At 34.6% G+C, this 26,195-nt stretch overlaps 1 long non-coding RNA gene across 2 annotated transcripts in view; it reads right to left on the bottom strand.

Moving 5' to 3' along the window:
* The window catches only part of LOC128778262 (uncharacterized), a 636,253-nt gene that overhangs the window by 574,213 nt on the left and 35,845 nt on the right, over positions 1–26,195 (bottom strand). For both annotated transcript variants that reach the window (XR_008423739.1, XR_008423740.1), the window contains exon 2: positions 24,369–24,411. This is a non-coding gene — a long non-coding RNA (uncharacterized LOC128778262). The remainder of the gene's footprint in view (positions 1–24,368; positions 24,412–26,195) is intronic.

Genomic DNA, 26,195 nt, shown 5'->3' with positions numbered 1-26,195 from the left:
TGTGTCTGACCTAATCAATCAATCAATTAGAGGCATTAGGTCAGAATGTGACACCCTTTGTCACCTTACTATTGGAGTTCCAGTCTCTGAAATACTTTTTAGAGCTTCCTTCTGGAAGTCTGATAAAGATGGTACAGGAAATGGTGCAACCAGAATGATAGAAAGTGGGACAGTGAACATCTGCTGAAAAAAGCACAAGGTGGGATTCATTTCTGTTGAGTCTATAATCCTCCTACAAGGACTACCCTTTACCTTAAGACAAATTCATTTGGTTTTGCAATGTTGATGTGTTTCTTACAAAGTCATAACAAAAAGTTAAAACTGGTTTAATACTAAGATTTACAATTAACTTCCTAGTAGCCAGGCCTTGCACATTCACTTAAAAAAGACTATTATTATTATTATTATTCCTTTATTACTTTAAACTTGGTAGAAAATTATTTTTTTCAAGTTTTTAAGTTTATTTATTTTGAGAAAGAGACAGAGGGAGTGAGCAGGGGAGGGCAGAGACAGAGAGGGAGACAGAGAAAATTCTAAGCAGGCTCCACACTGTCAGCACAGAGCCCACTGCGGGACTCGAACTCACAAACCACAAGTTCATAACCTGAGCCGAAACCAAGAGCCTGTTGCTCAACTGACTGAGCCACCAGGTGCCCCTAAACTTGGCACACAATTAATAAATATTTTCTGATTAATTCATAAGGACTCTGAGTATCATACTAATAATTATATGGTTTTCCTATATTCCTTATGTATTTTATTTTATACAGTTGTGCTTTCTTATCCCTGGGTTGGATGTAGCATGATTTATTAAGCACTTTATTGTAGCTTTTTGATAAACTATAAACTGTCTCACATAAAAGATGAGCTTTATTTTTTAAAGACACAGACTTATTTGTACTTGATTGTGAAGGAATCCTAAGTCACCAAGAGTCATGATGCTGAGAGCCCAGGATGAGGTGGTTTATTTTGCTCTCATTAAAGATTCTCTGGATGGCTTGCTTACAGGGTGAGGCTTTCTTTTCCAACATCAAAAATAACTCTTAGCTTCCACTGTACTATTTCACCCCCAAAAAACACTGAAGAAAAAAGAATGCATACGTTTTTGGAATAGATTTCAGAAGAACATGTGGTTAGGGATCAACTGATATCACAGTTTATACTTTTAATTTTTAATAATAACCTCACATAGTTTGAAGTATAACAAATCCAACCATCCCACAAATGTTTGGTCAAAGTCTACAAAGACACTTTGCTGAATGGTTGAAGATGTAAAGATGCGGAAAATATGTTCTAATTTCAAGGACTAACTAGAATGTAATCCTTTCTCACATTTATCTCAAACATACAGAAAATGAAGAAGAAAGCAGAATATTTCACACACTATTAGAAAAACACCAAATGTGAGTCAATACAACACACACACACACACACACACACCCCAAATCCAGGTATTTTACCTACATTTCACCATTAACCTTGAATCCCCTGAAACTAACAAATGTTTTAAACTCTTGACACTTCCCGCTGCCCCCATTTATACCTTTGTTTAAAGGTAGAAAGGGAAAAATAGGTATAAAGATGCCTTAGATCTCTGGGCAACAAGAAAGAGAAATATATAAATATTAGATATATAAATATATATATATAGAGAGAGATAGATATATAGAGAGATAGATATAAATATATAAATACATATTAGAAATACATAAATAAGGACTGAAAAATCAGAATTCAGTCTTAGAAATAATTGGACCCTTAACACATGTCTGTTCAACCACTCAGTTAACACGTTAATCCTAAAGTAGATTAATCAAGGCAAAGGTAAGTATGGAGAAAAAAGATAAGGTATAAAGCAGGTATGCATGCATGGTATATGTGTTTAAGTTGAAATAAAATAATGTGGTTTATCTAGCTATACTTTTTTTTAAAGATACACTATTTTTTTTCCCAAGAAGGTGGAATTTATGGTTATGCTAATAACATGAGTTCATCTCAAATAGTATGGTAGGATCATGCTCATTTCCTACATGGTAGTAGTTGTGGGGATAAGGGCAGGTAAGGCAAAATAGCTAGTAATAAAATATCAATGTTTTGAAGTCCAGCAGATTTGGAACTAAATTCCAACCCTATTACTTTCCAGGCCTCTGACCTTAGAAAGTCATTTGACTTCTCTGAACTTATGTGCTGTCATCTGTAAAATGAGAAAAATGATCTTCTCACAAGATTTATGAGTCAATATGTGTTAAACTTAGGACAGTGTCTGGAAGATAGTAAGAGCTCAGTAAATGATGGAAGCAGGGTAGTAAGACTAGTGGTAATAATATGGGTCATTGGAATTGTGGATTGTTAAACTGATTTGGGATAATGACTAATGACATAAGAATTGATTTCAGTTTCTACAGGACTTTTTATGGATTTACATTAAATTCAGAAAGATGCTGGCAAGTGGGGGAAAACAACCTATTTCAAATCATTCTAGGAAAAAAAATCATTGTTGATATTGTCACTTTGCCCCACATTACCTCCTTCCTTCTACGTCTTTCTGGTCATTGTCCCCACGTACTGACTCAGCTCCATTTCTGGTCTTCCTGAGAATCCCTGCCTTGGAAATCCTATGGATCAAATATGTTTCATTGAACAATGCCTCTTCATAGTTTTGTGGTTCTCAACAATCTGGGGTTAATACCACCCAATTTTAGAATACAATCGAGAGCAGATATCACTGTGGCTGTTAGGCTGTACCTGATTTGAAGATGCCATTTCTTTGTACATTTATTTTTAAACATAGAAGTAATTCTCAAAACATTAAAATTTGCAGTTTTTATTGGAAAAGGAAACCAAAATATCTTACCCCTGAGTCCCTAAGAATAATAATTGGCTGGGCCTGAGTAAGGGTATAGGAGATACCATGGACCAGCATCCATTCCCTCCTCTCTCTTTCCTGATAGAACTATATTGGTTCAGATGTACAAATGCACATAACTTTTTTTAATGTTTACTTATTTGAGAGAGAGAGAGAGAGAGAGAGAGAGAGAGAGAGAGAGAGAGAGAGAGAGAATCCCAAGTAGGCTTCATACTGTCAGCACAGAGCCCGACACACGACTATGAGATCATGACCTGAGCCAAAATCAAGAGTTGGATACTCAACAGACTGAGCTACCCAGACACCCCACAACTGCACATGACTTTTTTAACTCCAGGAAAAGTGACTCTCTCGCAATTTCTGAATTTTCCTTTTTTTTACCCATAAATGTGTTTCTTCAAGGATCTGTGACCAAATATGGACTAATGAGATCTTAGGAGTCATTTTCTGGGACTTCTGGAAAAGTTTATTTCTCCTAAATCTTCTGTGAACTTCCCAAACCATCCCTGTCCTTTCTTTTGGATGCTATGTATTCATGATTATGAGGCCTGGAATGGCTAAAGCTATCTTGTTACCATCTTGAAGATAAAGCCCTACAAAAGGAAAATAAAGCTATGGGTATTGGATGAAGAAAAAGAAAAGAGTCCTGAAAATAAATCAATTCAAAATCCCACATTACCTCTGGACTTCCTGTATGCAAGCCAATAGTTCCTTTACTTCATCCATTCTTTGTTAATTGAAATGTAACTAGCATGTTACATTGGTATCAGGTGTACAACATAATGATTCAACAATTCTTGTACACTACTCGGTGCTTGGGAGGATAAATGCAGATCCCAGCTTTCACCAAACAACACTGTTACAATCTTATTGACTATATTCACTATGCTGTACTTTTCATCCTGATGACTTATTTATTTTATAACTTGAATTTCCGTTTATCTATTTCACCCAACTACTCACCAACCTCCCCTCTGGCAACCACCAGAGTATGGTTTTTGTGTCTTGTTTCTTTGTCTGTTTGTCTCTTTTGTTTCTTAGATCCCAAACACAAGTTAAATCATATGGTATTTAACTTTCTCTGACTTATTTCACCTAACATTATGCCCTCTAGGTCCATCCATGTTGCTGCAAAAGCCAAGATCTCATTTTTTTTTATGGCTAAGTAATATTCACATCACATCTTCTTGAGATGCATCACATCTTCTTTATTCATTCATATATCAATGAACACAAGTTATTTCCGTATCTTTACTACTGTAAATAATGCTGGAACAAATGCAGGGATATATATATCTTTTTGAATTAGTGTTTTTATTTTCTTTGTGTAAATAACCAGTAATGCAATTAGTTGATTACTATGGTATTTCTATTTTTAATTGTTTGAGGAACCTACAGACTGTTTGCCATAGTGGCTGCACTAATTTACATTCCCACCAGCAGTGCACAAGGGTTCTCTTTTCTCTATACCCTTGCTAACACTCGTTATGTCTTGTTTTGGTTTTTTGTTTGTTTTTTGTTTTGTTTTGTTGGGTTTGTGGGGTTTTTTTATTCTCCCTATTCTTACAGGTGCAAGGTGCTATCTCATTGTGGTAAAGACTCCACCAAAAAACTGCTAGAACTAATAAAGTAATTCAATAATGTCAAAGGATAAAAAAATAATATACAGAAATATGTTGCATTTCTTTTTTTTTTTAATGTTTATTTATCTTTGAGAGACAGAGAATAAGTGGAAGAGGGGAAGAGAGAGAGGGAGACATAGAATCTGGACCAGGATCCAGGCTCTGACCTGTCAGCACAGAGTCTGGTGCAGGGCTTGCACTCATGAACCATGAGATCATGACCTGAGCCAAGGTGGGACGCTTAACTGACTGAGCCACTCAGGAGCCCCAAAATATATTGCATTTCTAGATACAAATAATTAAATATCAAAAAGAGAAATTAAGAAAACGATCTCATTTAAAATGGGACAAAAAATAATAAAATACCTAGTAGTAAATGTAACTAGGGAGATTAAACACCTGAACTATGAAAACTATAAAACACTGATGAAAGAAATTGAAGACAACACAAATGGAAAGACATTCCATGCTCATGGACTGGAAGAAATAATATTATTAAAATGTCCAATGAAATAAAATAAAATGTCCATATTACCCAAAGCAATTTATAGGTTTAATGCACTTTCTATCAAAATACCAACAGCATTTATCACAGGACAGAACAAATAATCCTAAAATTTATATGGAACCACAAAAGACCCAAAGCAATCTTGAGAAAGAACAAAAATCTAGAAGTAACACAACCCCATATTTCAAGATATACTACAAAGCTGTACTAATCAAAACATATTGGTACCGGCACAAAAATAGACACATAAATTAATGGAACAGAAAAGAGAACCCAGAAATAAACCTACACTTACATGTCAGTTAATCTTTAAGAAAGAAGGCAAAAATATACAACAAGGAGAAGACAGTCTCTTCAATAAATGGTGCTGGGAAAGCTAGACAGCTACATGCAAGAATGAAAATGAAGTATTTTCTTATACCATACACAAAAAAATAAGTACAAAATGGATTACAGACCTAAATGTGAGACCTGAAACCATAAAACTCCTGGAAGAAAACATAGGCAGTAATCTCTCTGACATTGGCCATAGATACATTTTTCTAGATACATTTCCTAAGGCAATGGAAACAAAAGCAAAAAAAAATTATTGACACTACATCAAAACAAAACAAAACAAAACAAAAACTTCTGCACAAAGAAATCATGAACAAAATGAGAAGGCAATCTATTGAACAGGAGAAGATGCTTGTGAATGATATATCTGATAAGGGGTTAATGTCCAAAACGTATAAAGAACTTATACAACTCAACACCAAAAAACAAATAATCTACTTAAAAACGGACAGAACTTGAACAGACATGTTTTTCCTGAAGAAGGCCTACAGATAGATGGTCAACAGATATGAAAAGATGCTTAATATCACTAATCATATTACCCATTTTGAGTGGTTGCTGCCAGTCTCTGAATTAACAAAAGTGACTAAGGGAGTGGATGTATCCTGTGCATGGCTACATCTCCATAGCGACATCACTTCATATATGTGCTCTGGCCTGCTTACTGCTATTAATTACTTATCAAGCCCAGGTCAGCATTTAAATTTGTGCTTCTTATTACAGACATGTATTGAAACAAATCCTGACCAGAAAAATATCAGGGTTCATGGTATTTTAGGAGTCAGAGTGAAATGTGCTAACTGGTGACTTCTTTTAAAATAGGTGTGATGGAAAAAGATTATCCCAGGAAATACTTCCTACTTTTCTAGGTATATACAATGTTTCTTCTCAGGAAAAGTATAAAATAGCACTTCTAGACAAGGGCTCTGATATCAAACCGCTTAGATATAAATCCCAATCCTTCAGCTTACCATCTGTTTAACTTGCAGTAAATGGCAACTTTTTAAACCCTCAATTTCTTATGTGAAATAGTGGAATAGTAACTGTACTAAAATTATTGGACAGTTGTAAGAAGAAAGACAGTATACGTAAAGAAGTCGACTTCCTAATTCACATGGAACATGCAACACATTAGTTTTTAAAAACACAAAAAATGACAAATTGACACAAGACAATCAATTAAATGGTTTGTAGCCAACACATCTCAACAAGCAAATGGCTCTTTAAGATTCAATTTAAATCGGGGCACCTAGGTGGCTCAATTGGGTTAAGCTTCGACTTTGGCTCAGGTTATGATCTCACTGTTTATGAGTTCAAGGCCCACATCAGGCTCTGTTCTGACAGCTCAGAGTCTAGAGCCTGCTTTGGATTCTTTGTCTCCCTCTCTCTCTGCCCCTCTGCAGATTATGCTCTGTCTCTGTCAAAAATAAATATTATTTTTTTTAATATTCAATTTAAATAATGGTGTATAGAACAAATAGCTACTGAAATGTAAGTGCATATTTTTCTTTAGATTTTTTAACCTAATGCCTTTGACCAACATTATTAGAACTAACTTTTTGTATGAAAAAAAAAAGAAAACACAGAGCATTTATATATCTTCATCTTTGTGTGCAAGTATTATATTTATTATGTTGCAGAAACAGCCATTTATGAGCTCGTCTGCTATGCATCAGAATATATATTCAAGATTTTTATCTGAGATTGGATACCTTGGACAGGTCTTGTATGTATTATATATTTCCTAGAGTGGCATTTCTTTTTTTTTTTTTTAACGTTTATTTATTTCTGAGACAGAGAGAGACGGAGCATGAACGGGGGAGGGGCAGAGAGAGAGGGAGACACAGAATCGGAAGCAGGGTCCAGGCTCTGAGCCATCAGCCCAGAGCCCAACGTGGGGCTCGAATTCACCGCGAGATGGTGACCTAAGCTGAAGTCGGACACTTAACCGACTGAGCTACCCAGGCGCCCCCCCTAGAATTACATTTCAACTAGAATAAATAAACACATAAAAATTAAACATATATGGGATTTTGATTCAAGTAACTAAAAAGAATGATATTCTTTCCAAAAGGCAGGTAATAAATTGTTAGTCACCACTAATCCACTGAACTTTGTTGCTGTGATCATTCAAGACTTAGCATAGGGAATTTTGCATACTTTTACTCAATAAAATTTCTTCAGACATTAAATTAATGTACAGACCTTGAGCAGAATATAAATTAAATTAACCTTTTTTGACACTGCTGCATTTGTTCTCAAAGTTTTAACAAAGAAGAGATGTGGATTGAGTCAGACCGAAGGAGCACTTCTAGGGGCACCTGGGTTGTTCAATCAGCTAAGCGTCTGACTTTGGCTGAGGTAGCGATCTCATGGTTTGTGGGTTCAAGCCCTGCGTCGGGGCTCTGGACTGACAGCTCGGAGCCGGTAGCCTGCTTCAGATTTTGGGTCTCCCTCTCTCTCTGCCCCTCTCCTGCTTGTGCGTTGTCTCTCTCTCTCTCTCAAAAATAAACATTATTTTTTTTTTTTAAAAAAGAATCATTTATAAAGAGCACTTCTGTACATTCCTACTGTTTACTCGTACATGAAGTATATACATTTTAGCAGATTCAGTTTAAAGTGTAAATCAGAGATCTAGGAATTATAATTTAATCTCTAGTTCTGTTAGAAATGTATGATATAAACAATCATATCTGGCTCTTTTAAGATAGTTTCTTGCATAAATATAGAGATAATGGTCATGACGTCTTAACCACCAGATAAAATGATACAGTAGATGGGATTATGCTATTAAAAAAAGGAATTAGAGGAAGACAAATTACGATGACTAAAAATTAGCTGTTAATAAGTCATTATTTTGTCTAAAGCACTTGGTTATTTTTTATTTAGGTATAATTTACACAGAATAAATTCATAAACCTTAAAAATACAGCTCAATCAGTTTTAACCAATATATACATTTAGTAAACTACATGCCACTCAAGATATACAGCAGTCCTGTCATCCTAATAAGATACCTCATGCTCTTTCCCAGTCAGTCTCCTCCATTTACTCAAACCAACCACTGTTTTTTGTTAATTTTTAATTTTTTAATTTTTTTAAAGTTTACAGAGGTAAAACTGATATACAAAGAATGGCTCATAATGTGCATGATTTGATGTTTGAACATACGCAACTGCCCATAAGACCATCACCACAATCAAAGGAGGAGACATATCCTACACTTCCCAGAGTTTCCTTGTGTCCCTTTTTGTTTTGTTTTGTTTTGTTTTGTTTTGTAATAAGAACATTTAACCTAAGATATACTCTCTCAACAATTTTGAAAGTACAAAATACCATATTGTTTAGCTACAGGCACTATCATGTAGAGCAGATATCTAGAATTTATTCATTTAATATAACTAAAACTTTATAGCTGTTGAAAGCAACTACCCACCCTCATTTGGCCCCTGGAAACTACCACTGTATTCTCTGCTTCAGTGGGTTTGGTTATATCAGGTACTTCACATAAGTGGAATCATGTAGTATTTGTCCTTCTGTGACAAATGTCATCTAGGTTCATCCATGTTGTCACAAGTGGCAGTATTTACTTCTTTTTTAAGGCTAACATTCCCTTTTATGTATTACTACACTTCTTTTATCCATTCATCTGTGAATAAACAGTTGTTTTTATACCTTAGCTATTATGCCTAATATTGCAATGTAGATGGTGGTATCGATATCTCTTCAAGGTCCTGATTTCAATTTTTTTGGATATATATCCAGAAGTGATATTTCTGGATCCTGTGGTAAAGTTTTATTTAAAATTTTTAGATGTGTCTCCACACTGTTTTTCATAGGTGTTGCACTATTTTATATTCCCACCAAGAGTATACAAGCGTACACAATGTACATGTCTTCACATTTTTTGCCAACACTTATTGTTTTTTTTTATAATAGCCATACTACCAACTGTGAAGTGATATCTCATTATAACTTAGACTTGCACTTCCCTAATTATTAATTATTTTGAGCATCTTTTTATATACCTGCTGGCCATTTGCCTTCTTTGGAGAACGTCTGTTCAAATCTTTTGCCTATCCAGGGAAGTTAGGCAAGAAAAAGAAATAAAAGGAAACCAAATAAAAAAGGAAGAAATAAATTTATATTTGTTTTAAAATGACATAATCCTATATATAGAAAAACATAAAGAGTCTACACACACATACGCACACACACACACACACTCACACAAGCCTGTTAGAACTAATAAATTCAGTAAAGGTAGAGGATACAAAATCAGAATACAAAATTCAATTTTGTTTCTAACATTAACAATGAACCATCTTAAAATAATATTAATAAAATAATCTGTTTTATGATAGCATAAAAAATAATAAAATACTTAGTAATAAACTTAACCAAGGAGGTAAAACACTATACATTGAAAACCATAAGACCATGAAAGAAAGGAGACACAAATAAATCAAAAGACATCCCATGTTCATATATTAGAAGAATTAATATTGCTAAAATGTCCATACTACAGAAAGCAACCTACAGACTCAATGTTATTCTCATCAAAATCCCAATGGCATAGTTTACATAAATTTTTAAAATCCTGGGGTGCCTGGATGGCTCAATTGATTAAGCATCCAACTTTGGCTCAGGTCATGATCTCATGGTTTGTGGGTTTGAGCCCCACGTTGGGCTCAGTGCTGACAGCTCAGAGCTTGGAGCCTGCTTCGGATTCTGTGTCTCCCTCTCTCTCGGTCCCTCCCATGCTCATGCTCTGTCTCTGTTTCTCAGTAATAAATAATGTTAAAAAAATTTTTTTTTAATTCTAAAATTTATGTATAAGCACAAATGTTCCAGAATAACCAAGGTAATCTTGAGAAGGAAGAACAAAGCATTGCACTTTCTGATTTCAAGACATATTACAAAGCTACAGTGATTAAAGTAGTATGGTAATGACATAAAGACAGACATACAGATGAATGGAATAGGATAGAAGGCCCAGAAGTAACTCAACACATTATGATGAACAGATCTTTGACAAAGATGCCAAGAACACAGAATGGAGAAATGCTGGTCTTGTCAACAAGTGATTTGGAAAACTGGATATCCACATACTTAAAAAAAAGGAATTTTCCCCTACCTTACACTATATACAAAAATCAATTCAAAATGGATAGAAGACCTAAATTTATGACCTTAAACTGTAAAATTCCTCAAAGGAAACGGGGAAAAAGCTTCATTTGTCTTTACAGGGATTTCTTTGATACGACACCAAAACACAGGCAACTAATGCAAACATAGACAAGCAGGGCTAAATCAAAATAAACAGCTCTTGAATAGAGGAGGGAACAATCGACAGAATAAAAAGGTAAATTATGGAATGGGAGACACTGTTTAGAAATCATGCATCTGCTAAGAGATATATGTGAAATTTTAATATGAAAAATAAAGAAGAAACTCCTACAACTCAATAATAAAAACAAGAAACAGATAAAGTAACCATTCTTGTGATTTCCATTACCAGAGATTTGCTCTGCTTGTGTTATAACTTTGTAGTAATGGAAACATAAAATACATAGCATTTTAGGTCTGAATTCCTTCACATAATGTTTCGGAAGTTAACCCATATAACCTGTTCCTTTTTTATTCCCAAGTAGTATTTCATTGTATAAAAATACTATAGTTAGACAGAAGTATTGTTTACAAATTTTGGCTTTCATGAGTAAAGCTACTACGAATACCTTTGTACAAGATTTTGTTGACATGTGTTTTCATTTCTCTTGGATAAGGTACTAGGAGTACCATGCTAGTTTTTAATAATCTAATTTGAACATAGACCCCAAGAGTCATGGGTATTTTAGTACCCACTTAGAGAAATTTAAATATTATTTTCTAAAACCCTTCATTCCACATTGAAGATAGCTTCTTCTGCCAAAGGGGAACATATGTCAAAGGACATGAGTATAAGCTTCATTCAGTAGCAGCTTTCCTTCCTCTGAGCTCCCTCCACATGAGGAAAACAATGGGAAAGGGCCTGTAGGTCATGACCAGCACATTGAATGGATAGTACACTCCAAACATGAGCAGAATATAGACCTGACAGAGTTGATTAAAATATATCTTCAGAGCCAAGGGTGAAAATGGGTATGTGTTTGTATGTATGTGTTTATGTATGTACATAATTTCCCATTTATTTACTTCTATAAATCCTCAAATTAATGGAAATTAAACCATGGAAACAAATTTGATGCTCTCCCTTAAATACCATTATTGAATTTCAGTCTATAAAAAACACAGTAACACAAGTTATCCATGATATAAAAGTACCATCACTTTTATTCCTACTTTGGCTTAAAAATAGACAAAAAATACGCAACTGGACTTTTCCCTAATCATTTTATTCAGCAACTTTTCAAGTGGTCTGTGATATCCAGTTAACAATTCTGGAAAATAATGTCTTTCTCAGCTTCATTTTCCAGATCACGGGTTTGACTGTGCAACTTGTTGGCAGAGTATATTATTTTTGTTTCTCCAATTAGCACTTTTCTTATTAATTTTCAAGTTAACATCACATTGTCAAATGTTAAGTATAAGGTATATACTTTTATTTACCCCAGGAGATAGAGCATTTTCATTTTGTGCATCACAATGTTTACAGGGGATATGATTTCATACCAAGTATTTCTGACTAACTTGGTCCTGATAGCTAGGGCTTTCCTACTGCTATTAATGAACAACAAGAAGATCAACATACAGCACAAGACAGGGGTCTCTCATTTTGAAGACAGTGCAGACTGTCTGTTATAGGTAACATTTATGCAACCGCAAGTGTTCCAATAAATGCTCAAACTAAGCTGGGAGGACAACCTGGAAGATGATGACAATGAACACATAATAATTTTGGCTAAGTACAGGAATGGAGAAAAAGGACGAGTGTCCAAATACTTAGTATACCAAAGGGCTTTCCTATAAGGAGATAAACCATAGATTTGAATTCCCCATGACTGCTGGCAGAATATGAAATAGTGCTCTTGACCTTGTGGAGTAAGAAAGAAACCAGAAATCTGTCAGACGAATGTACAGTCAGCAAATATCAACTTCTCTCACTACTGCATGGAAAGGGACACAAAGGTGAGAGGAAGGTCTTGCATCCTTTAATTAATAATAAAGAACTTTAATTTTTACTCAACTGACCTTCAGATCTAATGCATTTTTATGGTTAACGTGATCCTATTAGTAAACATATCCTCCCATTACTAAATGTTTAGCAGCTGACTTTTCAGGCTTACTATAATAAGACACAGAATGTACATTACTTTGGCATAGGAGGGGACAGTTGCAACACACAGTACTACTGGGGCACCTGGGTGGCTCAGTTGGTTACGTGACCAACTTCAGCTCAGGTCATGATCTCACGGTCTGTGAGTTCAAGACCCACGTCAGGCTCTGTGCTGACAGTTCAGAGTCTGGAGCCTGCTTCAGATTCTGTGTCTCCCATTCTCTCTGTCCCTCCCCAGCTCATTCTCTCTCTCTCTCTCTCTCTCTCTCTCTCTCTCTGTCTCTCTCTGTCTCTCAAAAATAAACATTAATTTAAAAAAAAACAGTACTACTAAAATTAAGTGATAACATATGGACATATGAAATATAAGTTACTAAGATGCAGGATACTGAGCCACAATTTGGAGAAAACATGATTTGGAAATACATAATATAATTACGCAATGAATAATTTATATTAGAAATTTCTAAACTTCTTTTTATTTTCTAAGTGAAGGCTGATAATGGACCCCACCTCATTTCTTCTGCCTCATTTTGCCGTTCAAGACTGAGCCAACTGATACTCACACCCATCGTTCAGTCCCATACAGTAACTGACTGGACTGGACTGGACTTTTCCAGTCTTGACTGGAACAAAGCATACATCAGAAGTTGAGGCAACGCTATCAGGAGGATTTCAAAATCAAATCTCATCCATCAGGCCCAGGACTTGAGCTCTCTTAAGTTCATTTCAGGCAAATCAAATATTTTTGGATCTTAACTTTTGCTAAAGTTTCAACAGCAAGATTTAACTCATTCATTTCCTGAAATCTCTCCATACTGTGTCCCACTTTTATAAACTAGCTTTCTGGAAACATGGAAGGATGTAAACAAACCTAGGCTCTGAATCTACTCTCTACCCCAGAGGAGGATGTAGCCTTGCCATTACTGTTTGTTTGTTTGTTTGTTTGTTTGTTTGTCTTTAAAGAATGATGTACTGAAACAGACCCAAGCTGGCCCCTGATTTTGTTAAATTTTCAGAAATTTCATGAAATTTTTCTTGAACAAAGCCATCATTAATAATTGAGCTATATAAATGTACAATAAAGTTGATTCTATGAAAAACAAAGATAGTAAATACTCAAAACTTCGCACTTCTGTATTAGTGTCTGAGACTGGCCATAACAAATTACCACAAAGTTACCATAATTTCTGGAGGCTAGCAGCCTAAAGTCAAGTTATTCTCATGCTCACTGTGAAAGTTCAGGGGAAGACTCCTTCCTTGCTTTTTCTAAATTCTAGTGGCCATTGGTAACTTGTGTTCCTTGGTTTGTGGGTGCATAAGTAGTCTCTGCCTCCATCATCACAGGGCCTTCTTCTCTGTGTTCCCTCTATGTCTTCATGTTTGTCTCTCCTCATAGGAACATGAGTCATCAGATTTTAGGGCCCATCCTAATTTAGCATGGCCTTGTTTTACATGCAAACACCCTACTTCCAAAAAAGGGTACATCCATAGGAACCAGGGATTTTAGAACTTCAACATATCTTTCCTTGGGGACACAATTCAACACACAACTTCCTAATTACAACATTTTACTGGTATATTACTGGGCTTAAAATGTACATGTTTACTTGGTAGCATACACTATAATAAATTGGTAAACACTACAAATCAGGGCTTGATTTAACATTTCTTTACTGCAAATGTTTTCTCTACAGGGCTAGACAGTAAATACTTAAGCTTTGTATACACTATACATTCTTTGTAGCAACTATTTAACTCTGCTATTATACTGTGAAAGCAGATATAGGCAATATATGAACAAATAGGTTTGATAGTGTTACAAGCAAACTTTATTTATAAAGTAGGAAGTGGGCCAGATTTATCCTGTGGGCGATAGTTGGCTGAACCCTAACTTAGACTTAAGAAAGTAATTATAAAATATTAATAATGCAGACAAATTTCAAAGTATGTCACATCTGTGGCTATTACCTTATTAATAGCACACAAAAAACTGAGGAAATATTACCTTAGTGTTTGAAAACTAATATTCAATTCTGTAAAGAAATTGCCTACATCATTAGTGACTGAATGAAGTTCCAAAATACATGTTTTTTGTCTTACTCGTTAATGTAAGTAAGAATGAAAACCAATACTCGAGTCAGAGCTACTACATTAATCAATTGATTACAACCATTTGATAGAACAGTTAGGTAGTTATAAGTTAGTTAAAGAGTTTGGCAAAAATCAGGGGAAGAATTTTCAAGAATCAATTGGCCATGTGGAATTTACAATAATGAGTATTGCATTTTTTTTGTTTTTGGTAAATTGGGCCCTACATATTATTAAAACTTATAATAAACTTATATAGGCATATATATGCATACCTTTTTTTTTTCTGGAGAGCCAGCTGTTAAACTTTTGCCAATATACCACTATCCAAACACCTAAGGTTTGTAAATACTCCTGCAAATGGCAGTATATATATTGGAAATGTAAGCCCTGATAGCATGGTGATGTAACTAAAAATATACAGAGAATAGAGTAGTAAAAAACTTTACTACTTCCTAAGATTGGTCATAACTATACTACTCATAGTTCCATTAGCATAAATGTACATGATTAAGAAACTAGAGCCCCATAGAAAGCTACACAAAAGAATAAATCTGCATTGCTTTACTGATTAAAATTAGGACTCCCGTTAGATTGCTTATCTCTTTCTGCAGATTTTTATAAGACATACTACACTACCCAAGAGAAATGACTTAAAGTGTAGTGACTATCTGAATCATACCTTAACTTGCGACATCTTTGGTATACAATGACTTGGACCTCTTGAAACCGGATCCTCTTTCTTTATCTGCTGTTCACTGGGTATCGATTCATTTGTATAGTTAGCCTTTCTAAGTTTCGTTTCCTCTTTAAAGATTATTGACATACCACCGCACTGTCAATGCTCTGAGAATTAAAGGAGGTGAAACACAAAAAGTGCTCTTCACAAAAAATGAGCACCAAATAAATGTATGTTACACTCATTGCTCCCACTAATTCTGCTATTAGTAATACAATTGTTAATTTTTACAGTGGGTCTTAATTTTCTGAGAATGCAGGTAGCCTTTGTCAGACTCCAGAGATGGATATAAATGATGTCTATAAAATAAAATATATATAACTCAATTTCTGTTCATTTTTTCCTAAAGTAATTTTTAGTGTATGAGCAAAAGGGCTGGCCCTTATCGTTTGATGGCATAAAATACCTCATGGCAGAAAATGTTTTGGTCTCAAATAATTGCATCTATGAATTCAGGCAGCTACTCCAGCTAATGCCAGTGGATGGAAATGCATGTTGAATTCTATCTAATGTCGAACACTGCATGTAAAATCAAGCCATCAACTAAGAAGTGGTTATGGCATGATCATTTCTATATTGTGTGACATGTTCCTGTTGTACTGTCAACAAACATAAACTTTAATCTCCACAAAGAGAGTTTCTGTAAACTGTATGTCACACTAATGCTTTTATTTTGCATGCCACTTTTCCCCAGAGAAATTCCTTTTACCTTGATTTCTTTAGCACAATTGTAATTCATTTTTGACTGACATGCTGACAAATCTATCCAATTTCTTTATATTATTGTACAGCCATTGATTATTTCAACATATTTTTGCTCTCTCTTTTTCCTTTTTAAAATAAATACTTTTCCTATTTTCTGCACAGATAGCTTTGAAAATATGTTCAAGTTCAAGGGGGGAAGTACATGTCCTCAATATTAGGCTTGCCATGTCTAATTTGAAATTCTGTGCCTTGACTTTGGACAGCAGATTGAAATCATTTCCTCATCACCAAAAATGTCCTTTAGAATTTAAAATCTATCAGAATCAATATAGCGTGGTTTAAAAAACTGATGTGGCCTGTCTGTCTATACATAATAAATGAGCAAAATATTGAGATAACAATGGAGTTTTAAATTCAATTTTATGTCAAATTAGGCCAATCCCAAAATGGTGAAATAGGAATTGATATTTTACTAGACATTTGGATAACATGCTACTCCCTTTCTATTCCCTTCCCTAACACGCTATTCCCTTTCTCCAAATACTTTTTCCCCCTCCTGAAGACATTCCGCACCATGTTCCTCAAGGCCACATTATAGTTCTCTGTTCATCTTGACTTCTGATTAATTTATTAGCATCGTTCTCTATACCACTTGCCTGTCTGCAGGCATTCATATTATAACCCATCAATGCTTAGCTTCCCTTCCTTTTTAAATGGAATCATAAAGAGTAGGGAGACATGGGTACTTTTAGAAATGCTTTCCATTTGGAACAATAGGTCTGTCTCTTTCTTGTTACCCTTGAAGGCAAGGACCTTAGTCACCTAAGTCTCTGCACAGTTCTATGCACATAATTTCTACAAAATGTATATTTGTTGGCTGACAAAATTAATAAAATCTCATGAAGATGTTGATTTATACTCTGGTTTCTTATGTTCTATCACACTGATTAAAAGAATGTTCTTGAGAAGATCAACTTGGTTCCTATTTTACAAAGACCCTATATTTGTCCCTACATTTTCTCCTAAAATTGATTCTTTTGTTGAAGTGTTACCCATTGTGATTATAAGCCTCCATATAGGTCATCCGTAGATGATCATTTTTAATACTGAAAAAGTGAGAGCTCTTATTCAGGCCATCACTTCACCAGTGCATTAAAACTCCCAAGTCAGTATTTATTTAAAATAAAATGAAAGTAAAATAATTTAAATAGCCCTTGTTTTATACACATATTAAAGTCAGGTTTGATAAAACAAAGATACTTTTATAGTAAGTCTCACAAATTAAATTTTTAAAAAATTGCCTGGATTTGACTCATTCTATTCTGGTATTTTTAAATTGAGATCATTTCTCACTTATTGTGAATTTGATATCAACTCATGAGAAAAGTGATATGCTGTCTATTACATTTATAATTTTAGAGCCCTGAAAAATAGACATATTTTCGTTGAGTTCAAAAATAAAATGGTTTATTGATTTCAACTATCCAGAGATGTTTTTGATTGTCAGGTACTCACAATTTGGTGGTAGATGTGTTGCTCCTTTTCTATGCATTTGAAATCTTAGATCAAAACTACAAAGTATCATGAAAAGGCAATAAACCACAATGGACAATTGTGCTGATGACCATTCTTTGGCTGAAGAAATAAAGTATTACAGGACTAAGCTATAACTTCTAACATGATGCTTAGTTACATCTAGGCGTAACAATGTCTTTTATGTTTTTTTTTTCCTTGTGTGGCAGAAAGGGAAACAAATACAAACATTCTAGATTTAGTAGTCACATATGCTGCTCTCTTCCTCTTCATTTTCCCTTCCTTAATAAAACTTAAGATCAAGAGTTAAAGTTATATTAACAACTTTCTGGCAATCCAACAAATTCTAATTTTCTTTTTTACTCAGATTCCTTTAATTAAAAAAAAATAGTCATTGAATTATTAGCTCATCTTTTTGTTACTGTCATTTTGTTTTATCTTTCAGGGCTGACTTCTCTTGAAAACCAACAACTTTTAGCTAAGATGATAGAGGTACTACAAAACAGATATTTTATTTTGGCTGGAATCCACTAATGTTGCAAATTATTTTCCAAATTAGGGCATAGGTAAGCTTGCCATTCATATTTTACAATATCATAAGGTAGCATCATATTTGTTGAGTCTTTAATGTCTTATGACTCTACGGTAAACTAATGGAGATTCTCTTCTCGGAAACTGAGTGGGGAAGTCATTCCTGTAGAGTATACCATTTCCAGACAATGTTCTCTTAATTTTTTAATGTAACTATTATCGTGATTTATAATTGCATTGAACGTTCTCTGTAATATTTTTCAGTATATGTTCATTGTTATTAGGGAAATTCTTGACTCTTTGGATAGGAGCATTCATGAACCTATTTAATAATGTAATACTTTCTTGAAAAAGGGTGCAAGCCTAACTTTTTTTAATGGATCAGATTTATACCTGCAAATATTGAAAAGCCTCCTATGTCTAAATAACTCTAACTCAGAGGGGTGTCAAATTTGAGAACAGCTTTTCATCACTTGGCTTAGGAAGAAAGACAAAGTACCTATTAATTTTATATGTCATAATTTTTAACTGTTTTCTATTTTAGAATATCCACAGTTAATGTCTGCAGTGTGACTTAAAAACATTTGTAAAAAGTTCAAGTTCTTTCTTTTATAATTGTAATTAGATTAAAAATTCTGCTAATTGGTGGATTCTAACAGAGTAGTCAGAAAGCCAAAATAAGTCAGTCAGAAATGACTGAGCAGAGGAGAGCAGGTCAAAATGTGTTTTCTATACTTACTGCACTGGCTTGACTTAATAGTGACTAGTAGACTTTTTTTTTTTTTTCTTTAAATGAGAAAAATGTGTTGAAGCTGCACTGGAGCACTAGCATTTCAAAATCTTTTCTACTGAGAATTCAAGAGAAGTGGGATCACTATTGGGCTATGTCTATCGTATCTATTACCCTTGATACTGGAGGGAGGTTGCTATAAATATGTTTCAGTCTTGTATTGCGAAGCATGAGCATAGGTGAATAGTGGCGCTCCAGCATATGAGTTATATATGCCTCTTGATAATGTATTAACACAGTAATTGCAAGACAGAATTTTAATAAATTCTTCCCCTTATTCTTTATCAAATGTCTCAAAATCAGGTTTGATTATAGTCAAGTTTTGGACATCATTTCCCATTTATCCAAATAGTTAAGGAGAAAAGAACAATCTAATGCTAGGAAATACATTTACAAAAGTTAAATGTTAGTTTGGAATTAAATATTAATTTCCTTATCTTTTTAATTTATTACATACTGGAGGTATCTAACAAAAAAGTTTAATTAGAAATTACAATCTGCCTCTCTTACCAATATTTATTCAATATATACAAAATAAATTAAAAAATAACATGAAAGTCAACAATGGGGGGGAAGTCTACTGAATTACTTATAGAATAATACAAAGAAAAAGTAGAGGGATCAAACTAAATAACTGTCATTGGGCATAGAGTTGTTATAATTTGGGGGCAACATAATTATGCATTTTTTAAATGAAACATGTGAGAGTTATCCTTATGGTAATAGAAATTCAAAAGATGGGGCAATGAATCCAGGTGAACTAATCAAACACATCAATTATTAAGGAGCCTTTCAGACACTAGTTTACATTCATTTTGTTATAGGAAAGTGATAACAGGGCAAACAAGTTTTTTCAAGATGTTTAGTGCTAGAAGCAATACCAGAAATTTTGATGGTTGAACACAATTTCTAATTTTACCACGAGTCAGCAATGTATTCATTTCAGGTAAGTGTGAAATAACAACACACTACTTGTGCCCACAACCTAGCAAAAAGTCATTTTGGCAAAGCAAAAATGTCTACAGGAGATGAAAAATTATCTTTTGATGAAAGAATATAAAAAAAAATCCAGTACACAGCAGCAAGTTTTTGTTTTTGTTTTTAAAGACAGAGTGAGAATTAATCATGGAATTTTGAAAGGCAGGAGGAAGGAAAGTAGAAAGAAAGGTAGGAGGCAGGAAAGGAAAGAAAACATCAACATGAGCTATGATGTATGTCATAACTTCTGAAGGCTTAGTTACCCTCTCAAATTTGCTATGAGATTGATAGATTTGTAGGATGGGCTCTGTCTTCAGTTGCTAATTTGGGGGTCATACTAAAAAAAACTATGATATATACTAATTAGATATTTTATAAAACTGCTATGAAATTCAGAAGATAGATTAAAACACCAGGAAATTTATATTCTAGTAAACTATTAATTGTCTTTAGACAATAGGATGCAAATTTTCAGGTTCAACACATGAATTTGAACTATAAAAATATACTTAAAAAAAACCTCTTCCTCTCATCTCTGGCCCCTAAAGTTTCTGAATTGAGATTGTCGATGCACTTAGTGTTTACTCCAGGTTAATTATGTGTGGTGGCCATGCCTCATTTTGGCATTGCATGCTACATAATTTATAATACATTACTTAATTTACAATCTGGCTAGATTGTTTTGTTCTGTAGGGAGGCTCAAATGGAACATATTTCATTATCTTAGCTCCTAGAAGAACACTGTGGAGAATGAAATGGGCTTAAATTGGCATTCCTCACATTATGCTAGGTTTCAGAAAGACAGAGTCCAGTTGCTTTTAGCTAAATCAGACAAATGGTCTTTCCAAAATCCACCAGTATAAAACCCCTGGCCTACACATAGATATCATTATATACAAAGGCTGCCTTCATTGCTGGTAAAAAAATAAACATTTTTTAGTGATGCAAATTAATAAGTCACAATCATTGCTACAAATACAGAATTAAAAAAAATTATCTGCAAAATGTCACAAGTTGAAATATTCAGGTCTAACATTCATTTCTGTATTCCTCATGTTTCAAATTCTCTCCTACATAGCATGCTTCTAGGATCTATGTCTTCTTCAGATGTTTCGTGATTTTCCTTTACAGAAACACCAAAGGGAAAAGAGAACAACCACCTGTGGCTCCCTGTATGTGACCATGCCTTTTCTGACTCTCCTTAGTGTGTAAGTTGAGGTTTCTCCTGTGTGGGTCCCCTTAGCAGGGATTCAAAACTTTCTTCAAATTTCACCACACATGATGGTGGCTGTTGACATACATAATCTGTAAGTAGAACTGTCACATAGTAAAGGCAAGCTATGGCTTTGTGTTTTATGGGGTAAAGAGAGAGAGAGAGAGAAAAACACATGTATCATCTGAAGAGCTGCTTCCAGTATTCATCAGAGAAGGCCTCATTTTGCTTGGAGAACATGAATAAATGCACAGAATGATAACAATCACATCAAACTTGATATTTGGAAATAGAATATGAAACTCTGAGAACCCTAGGGCTGATGGTGAGAGGAAGGAAAAACCACTCCATATGGTTGAAAGGCCTGAAGAAAAGTGTGTGCGTGTGTGTGTGTGTGTGTGTGTGTCTATATGCACTTTTTTTTTTAAGATGGAGAAGGCACATGAGAGAGTGAAAGGAAGAGAAAAGAGGAGCAGAGAGAGAGAGAAGACAGGGGAGACTACAGAACTTTTATGGCAAGGGTGCCAACCATGAAGCCCTTTAGGGCAACAAAAAAAGTTTTTGGAGAACTTTAAAGTCTAACATGATAATAATTTGTTATGTAGGACCTAATGTGATACTTCTCTTATTAGCAACACTGTTCTAAAGATGACTGTGCTTGTATTAGTGGGCTGATTTGTGGAAATGAGTTTCATGTCTGTGTCAACATGGTAAACAACACAGACCGAATGAAGACATATCCTGAAAACCTTGATCTTGTTGGAGATTTGCAGAAATTACATTGAGGAATTTGGTATTTCGGAGAATGTGGAATTGCAGTTAGGGTCATATCACTTCTTTCTGGCATGCAGTGTAAAGCATGCATTTCCAAGAAGTCCACCTGGCATCTGACCTATGGTGTACAATTCCTTACTTGCAGGGCTCAGTGGATTGAGTGAAATGAGGTATGGAGGAGATATAAGGGGATGATAGGGACTGAGGGGACTCTGCTGTTTCCAACTCTGCTGTTTCTGCGGCTCTTTAGTTTCACAGTATGTGGGCCATGTGAGAACATGGGCTCAGTGTTCCTAGAGTTACCTTTTGTTTTTCAAGAGAAGACCCAATTCTAAATATTTAGGTAAAATATCTACACCCTTTTTATCCAATAATGTCTTTGAGTCACACTGATGTGAGGGCTACCAGTTTGCAAACCCTGCATACATATTCGCCGAAATCTCGCTCCTTTATGAAACCAATTAATACTGGTGATGTTAGTTCTTTTTCAGCTTATAAAAATACAAACCCAAATATTCATCTATCCCCTCCCAAACGGATGGCTCACATTTAACAGTCCAAGACTGAATTCCAAATATCACATCCACATTTCATGAAGCAATGGGAAGAAACTTGACAATGTCAGAGACAGTGTGGTATTCTCTACATTGTACCTAGAACTTTCTTCTCGCCAAGGGCAAAATAATGAAGCAGCCATCTCTTGAGGAAGAATTCCATAAGCTATCACTCGATATTCCAAATATAGACCACTGGCTTAAGCTCAGTCACATGGGTAAACGTGCCTTGGAAATGTAGTCCTTTTCTGACTGCTCACTTCCATCTAAAAATTCTATTCACTTGAAATAAGAGTGGAGAATAAATTAGGAGATGTCCAGGACAAACAGACAGCCAACCTCTATTAGCTGGTGCAAGAGGGAAACTATAATATCAACACTTTCCCATCTCTGTCACATACACTAAGACTTCTCATTATAAGGAAAGCAATCTACTTGGTTAAAATGTTGATAATTTCATTCAGTCTCAGTTAACATGCTGGTGACATGACAGAGCAATAAAGTTCAAAGACATTTTTTTGAACGTGTGCAGATATTTCAAAAAATAATGTTTTGAATTGTTAATGTTTAATTTAAAAACATCTCAAAAACAGAGAAAAGCAAAATAATCAATGTTATAGACACTCAGGTCCCCACCAGCTAGATTTAACTGATATCAGCATACTGCCATGTAAGTTCTCTTTCTTAAAACACATTTTTATAGAAAATCACAATATGCAAAGCCCATGTGGAACTGAATTATCTGAAAATGAAGGAAGGCTCAGAATTCCACCCTTTGTACAACTCCCATTATCCCCAAACCTTTAGTGTTCTGCTGAATATTGAATCGGCAAGATTTAACAAGGCACTGACAATCAAAGATAAATGAGTACCATTATCAGATTTAGACTTCTGAATATACAACTAGGAAAAATTAATCTACAATACAACCATACTTTTCTTCCTTCCCTCCCTCTCTCCTTTCTTCCCTTCCCTGCCCTTTCTCTCCCCTGCTTTCTCTTTTTTTTCCATTTCTTTCTTCCTTTTTCTCTTTTCTTCCTCTTTCCTTTCAAAGGAGATCTTGGTTTTATTGTTATTTATTATACATGAAAATGCTATTTGTTCTGACTTTGTTACTCATTTACATTCTGAATAACTTCAGGAAATTTCTCAAGACATTTTGTTCTAATTCTCTACTTGAAGAAAATGATTTTTTGCAGATCTATTACACACTAGAAGTGAAGTAAATCATACAAGTCATCGGTAAGAAGTCCATGGCTTTCGATTTTACATGATTATTTATAACACAACAAATGCTTTATCCTTTCATAAAGTCAAATACATTTAAACTTCATAGAAAAACAACTAAGTGGTACTAAAAAGACTAAACAGATATTAACAGAAACATGATTATGTTATAATCAACTCCAGTCTGTGACCTGACCTTCTGCACTTGGACTTCAACATGGGTCACATTTGGAAGCCTAGCTTAGTACTGCCCTGCGATTTTAAGCACTATCTATGCCATACCAGACTAACAGAGAACAAAACAAAACAAAGAAGCTACACAGAGAGATGAGACTCACAATTCTAAAATGGGAATTCATCCAGAGATTCTTTTGCCACTTTGGCCATGATACACTTAACAATGTGGAACAGTAAGATGGCTGGCATGCAGAAAGCAGGGTCTCAAAATGTCAGGGATAAGTGGCATATTTCTGTGTAGCATAGCTATAGCAAACATCTCATTTCCCCTGAAAAACTCAATTTGTCTAATTTATCTGAGACACGAGCCCCTGAGAGTTCCTGAACAAGTTTTACACAATGTATTCTTTACACTTCAAAAGTAAGAAATAAATATGATATGACTTACCCTGACCTCCCTTCCAGTAATTTCTGCCTTCATGCACTCATTTCTAAAGAAAAAAATAAAAAAAAGGCAAGAAGCACTTACCGTAGTGTGCCTAGTAGTTATATAATTTAATCCAGAATATAATTCAGAAATTAAACTACTGAAAGGCAGCTTTGCTTTTTTATTTTTGACAAGTTGATGAAACTGTTTTTATATAAAAAAAACCTTATTGAGGTATGATTGACATACAAAATGCTATATTTGTTTAATGTGTACAACTTGATGAGTTTGAAGAGAAGCATGTACCTGTGAAGTCATCACCAAAATCTATATCATAAGCTCATCTATCACTTCTAAAGTTGCTTGTGAAAATTGTTTTAACATTTTCTATCATTAACTATCCACTTTACTTGTTATAAGCCAAAGTACATCAGTACACATCTGTTCAGGAAACCCAGATTGCTCCCTTTTTCTTTCAGAATTCATCTGTCTTTAAACTTTTTAGTTAAATGTAGCTCTCTGATCTACACTTCACTTTGGAATTAAAAAAAATTCTTTAACTACATTGGAAAGAGAATACATGAACAATTTGTCCCTTTCCTGTTATTTACTTAGGTCAACACTCCTCTCCCATTTACGCTTAGTTTTGTAATTATCTCATCTCTGAATATGTCTGCATTAATTTAGAAGAAACAATCAGGCAGTCAAATTCAATATGCATTAAGAAAAATGAGATTATGAGAATTTCACACGTTAACTATATATTCTGAATTTTCAAAATTAAGGGATGAGGTGGATACAAAAGAGAAATAATGCATAAATGCTCAGATTGTGAAAAGTTAATTTTCAAAATTTAAGCTTTTATATTTGATAAGTGGCTTGTATTAATTTTAAATATCAAAATTAAGCAGAAAAAATGATTGCTACCTAGTGCAGTTTGATATAAGCCTGAGAAACAAGTAAAGATCAAGATTGGTTAAAAACTGGAGAGTCACCTCTTTTTCTAATTTCAATTTTATTTAAGCCAAAGTAGAGCACCCCCATGGGTCCCCACTGTTGTTGGAATACCAAGTTATGGCTGGCATAGACACACTAGCTCTTGAGCCATTGGGCGCAACTGGCAATAAAATAGTATAATAAGAAGTTGGCACAACCACGTCCTTCTATCATATGGTGACAGGGAAAAGTAATGAAACCCACACCAACAACTATACTTAAGACGAAAATGCATTTACACAAAATATTTTATTTTTTTAAGGTTTTCATTTACAGCAGCTGTTACCTGAGTGGTGCCAACAGTCCAGATCCTCACTGAGGAAAATGAGAATTCACCTCCTGTTTCTTGGGAATTTCAGTTTTCTAATCATTTTGAAATGGTGGGTGACAAGCATAGTCACCTCCCCACTCTGTAATACACCAGCAGCCCATCTTAGAAACAGGCTCTGAGGAACCGAACATCTCTACCCTCCATGGTAATGGATTTCATTTTGTACTTCCCCCACCACTCTGGCCAGGGTTCTTTTAAGGTGACTTGGCTCTGAACTTTTAGAAAGATGTGTTGTTTTACATTAACACCAGAAGCTCTATACATCAAGGAAAAAACTTCAAGTGATGGGAGCTTCAAACAGATTTCTAATCTTTACAGTCCTTCAGTACTTGTATTTTAAGAATGAAGGCATAATTTATTGGGGATGAAACCGAATTGCTCAGCTCTCTGCTAATAGGATCCTCAGGGCAAAAAGGGTAGACAAAGCATCATCATAAAAAGCAGAAAGCTTCACAATATTTTAAAATTTAAGCTAGAAACAATAAATTAATAATTATGTTTGCCATGATTATTGCCCATTA

Source organism: Panthera pardus, unplaced genomic scaffold, assembly GCF_024362965.1.
Source record: "Panthera pardus isolate Hobbes unplaced genomic scaffold, ASM2436296v1 HiC_scaffold_2, whole genome shotgun sequence".
In the NCBI taxonomy this organism is placed as follows: domain Eukaryota; kingdom Metazoa; phylum Chordata; class Mammalia; order Carnivora; family Felidae; genus Panthera; species Panthera pardus.
Note: the sequence above shows the minus strand (reverse complement) of the source record. Positions and strands in the feature narration are given on the sequence as shown.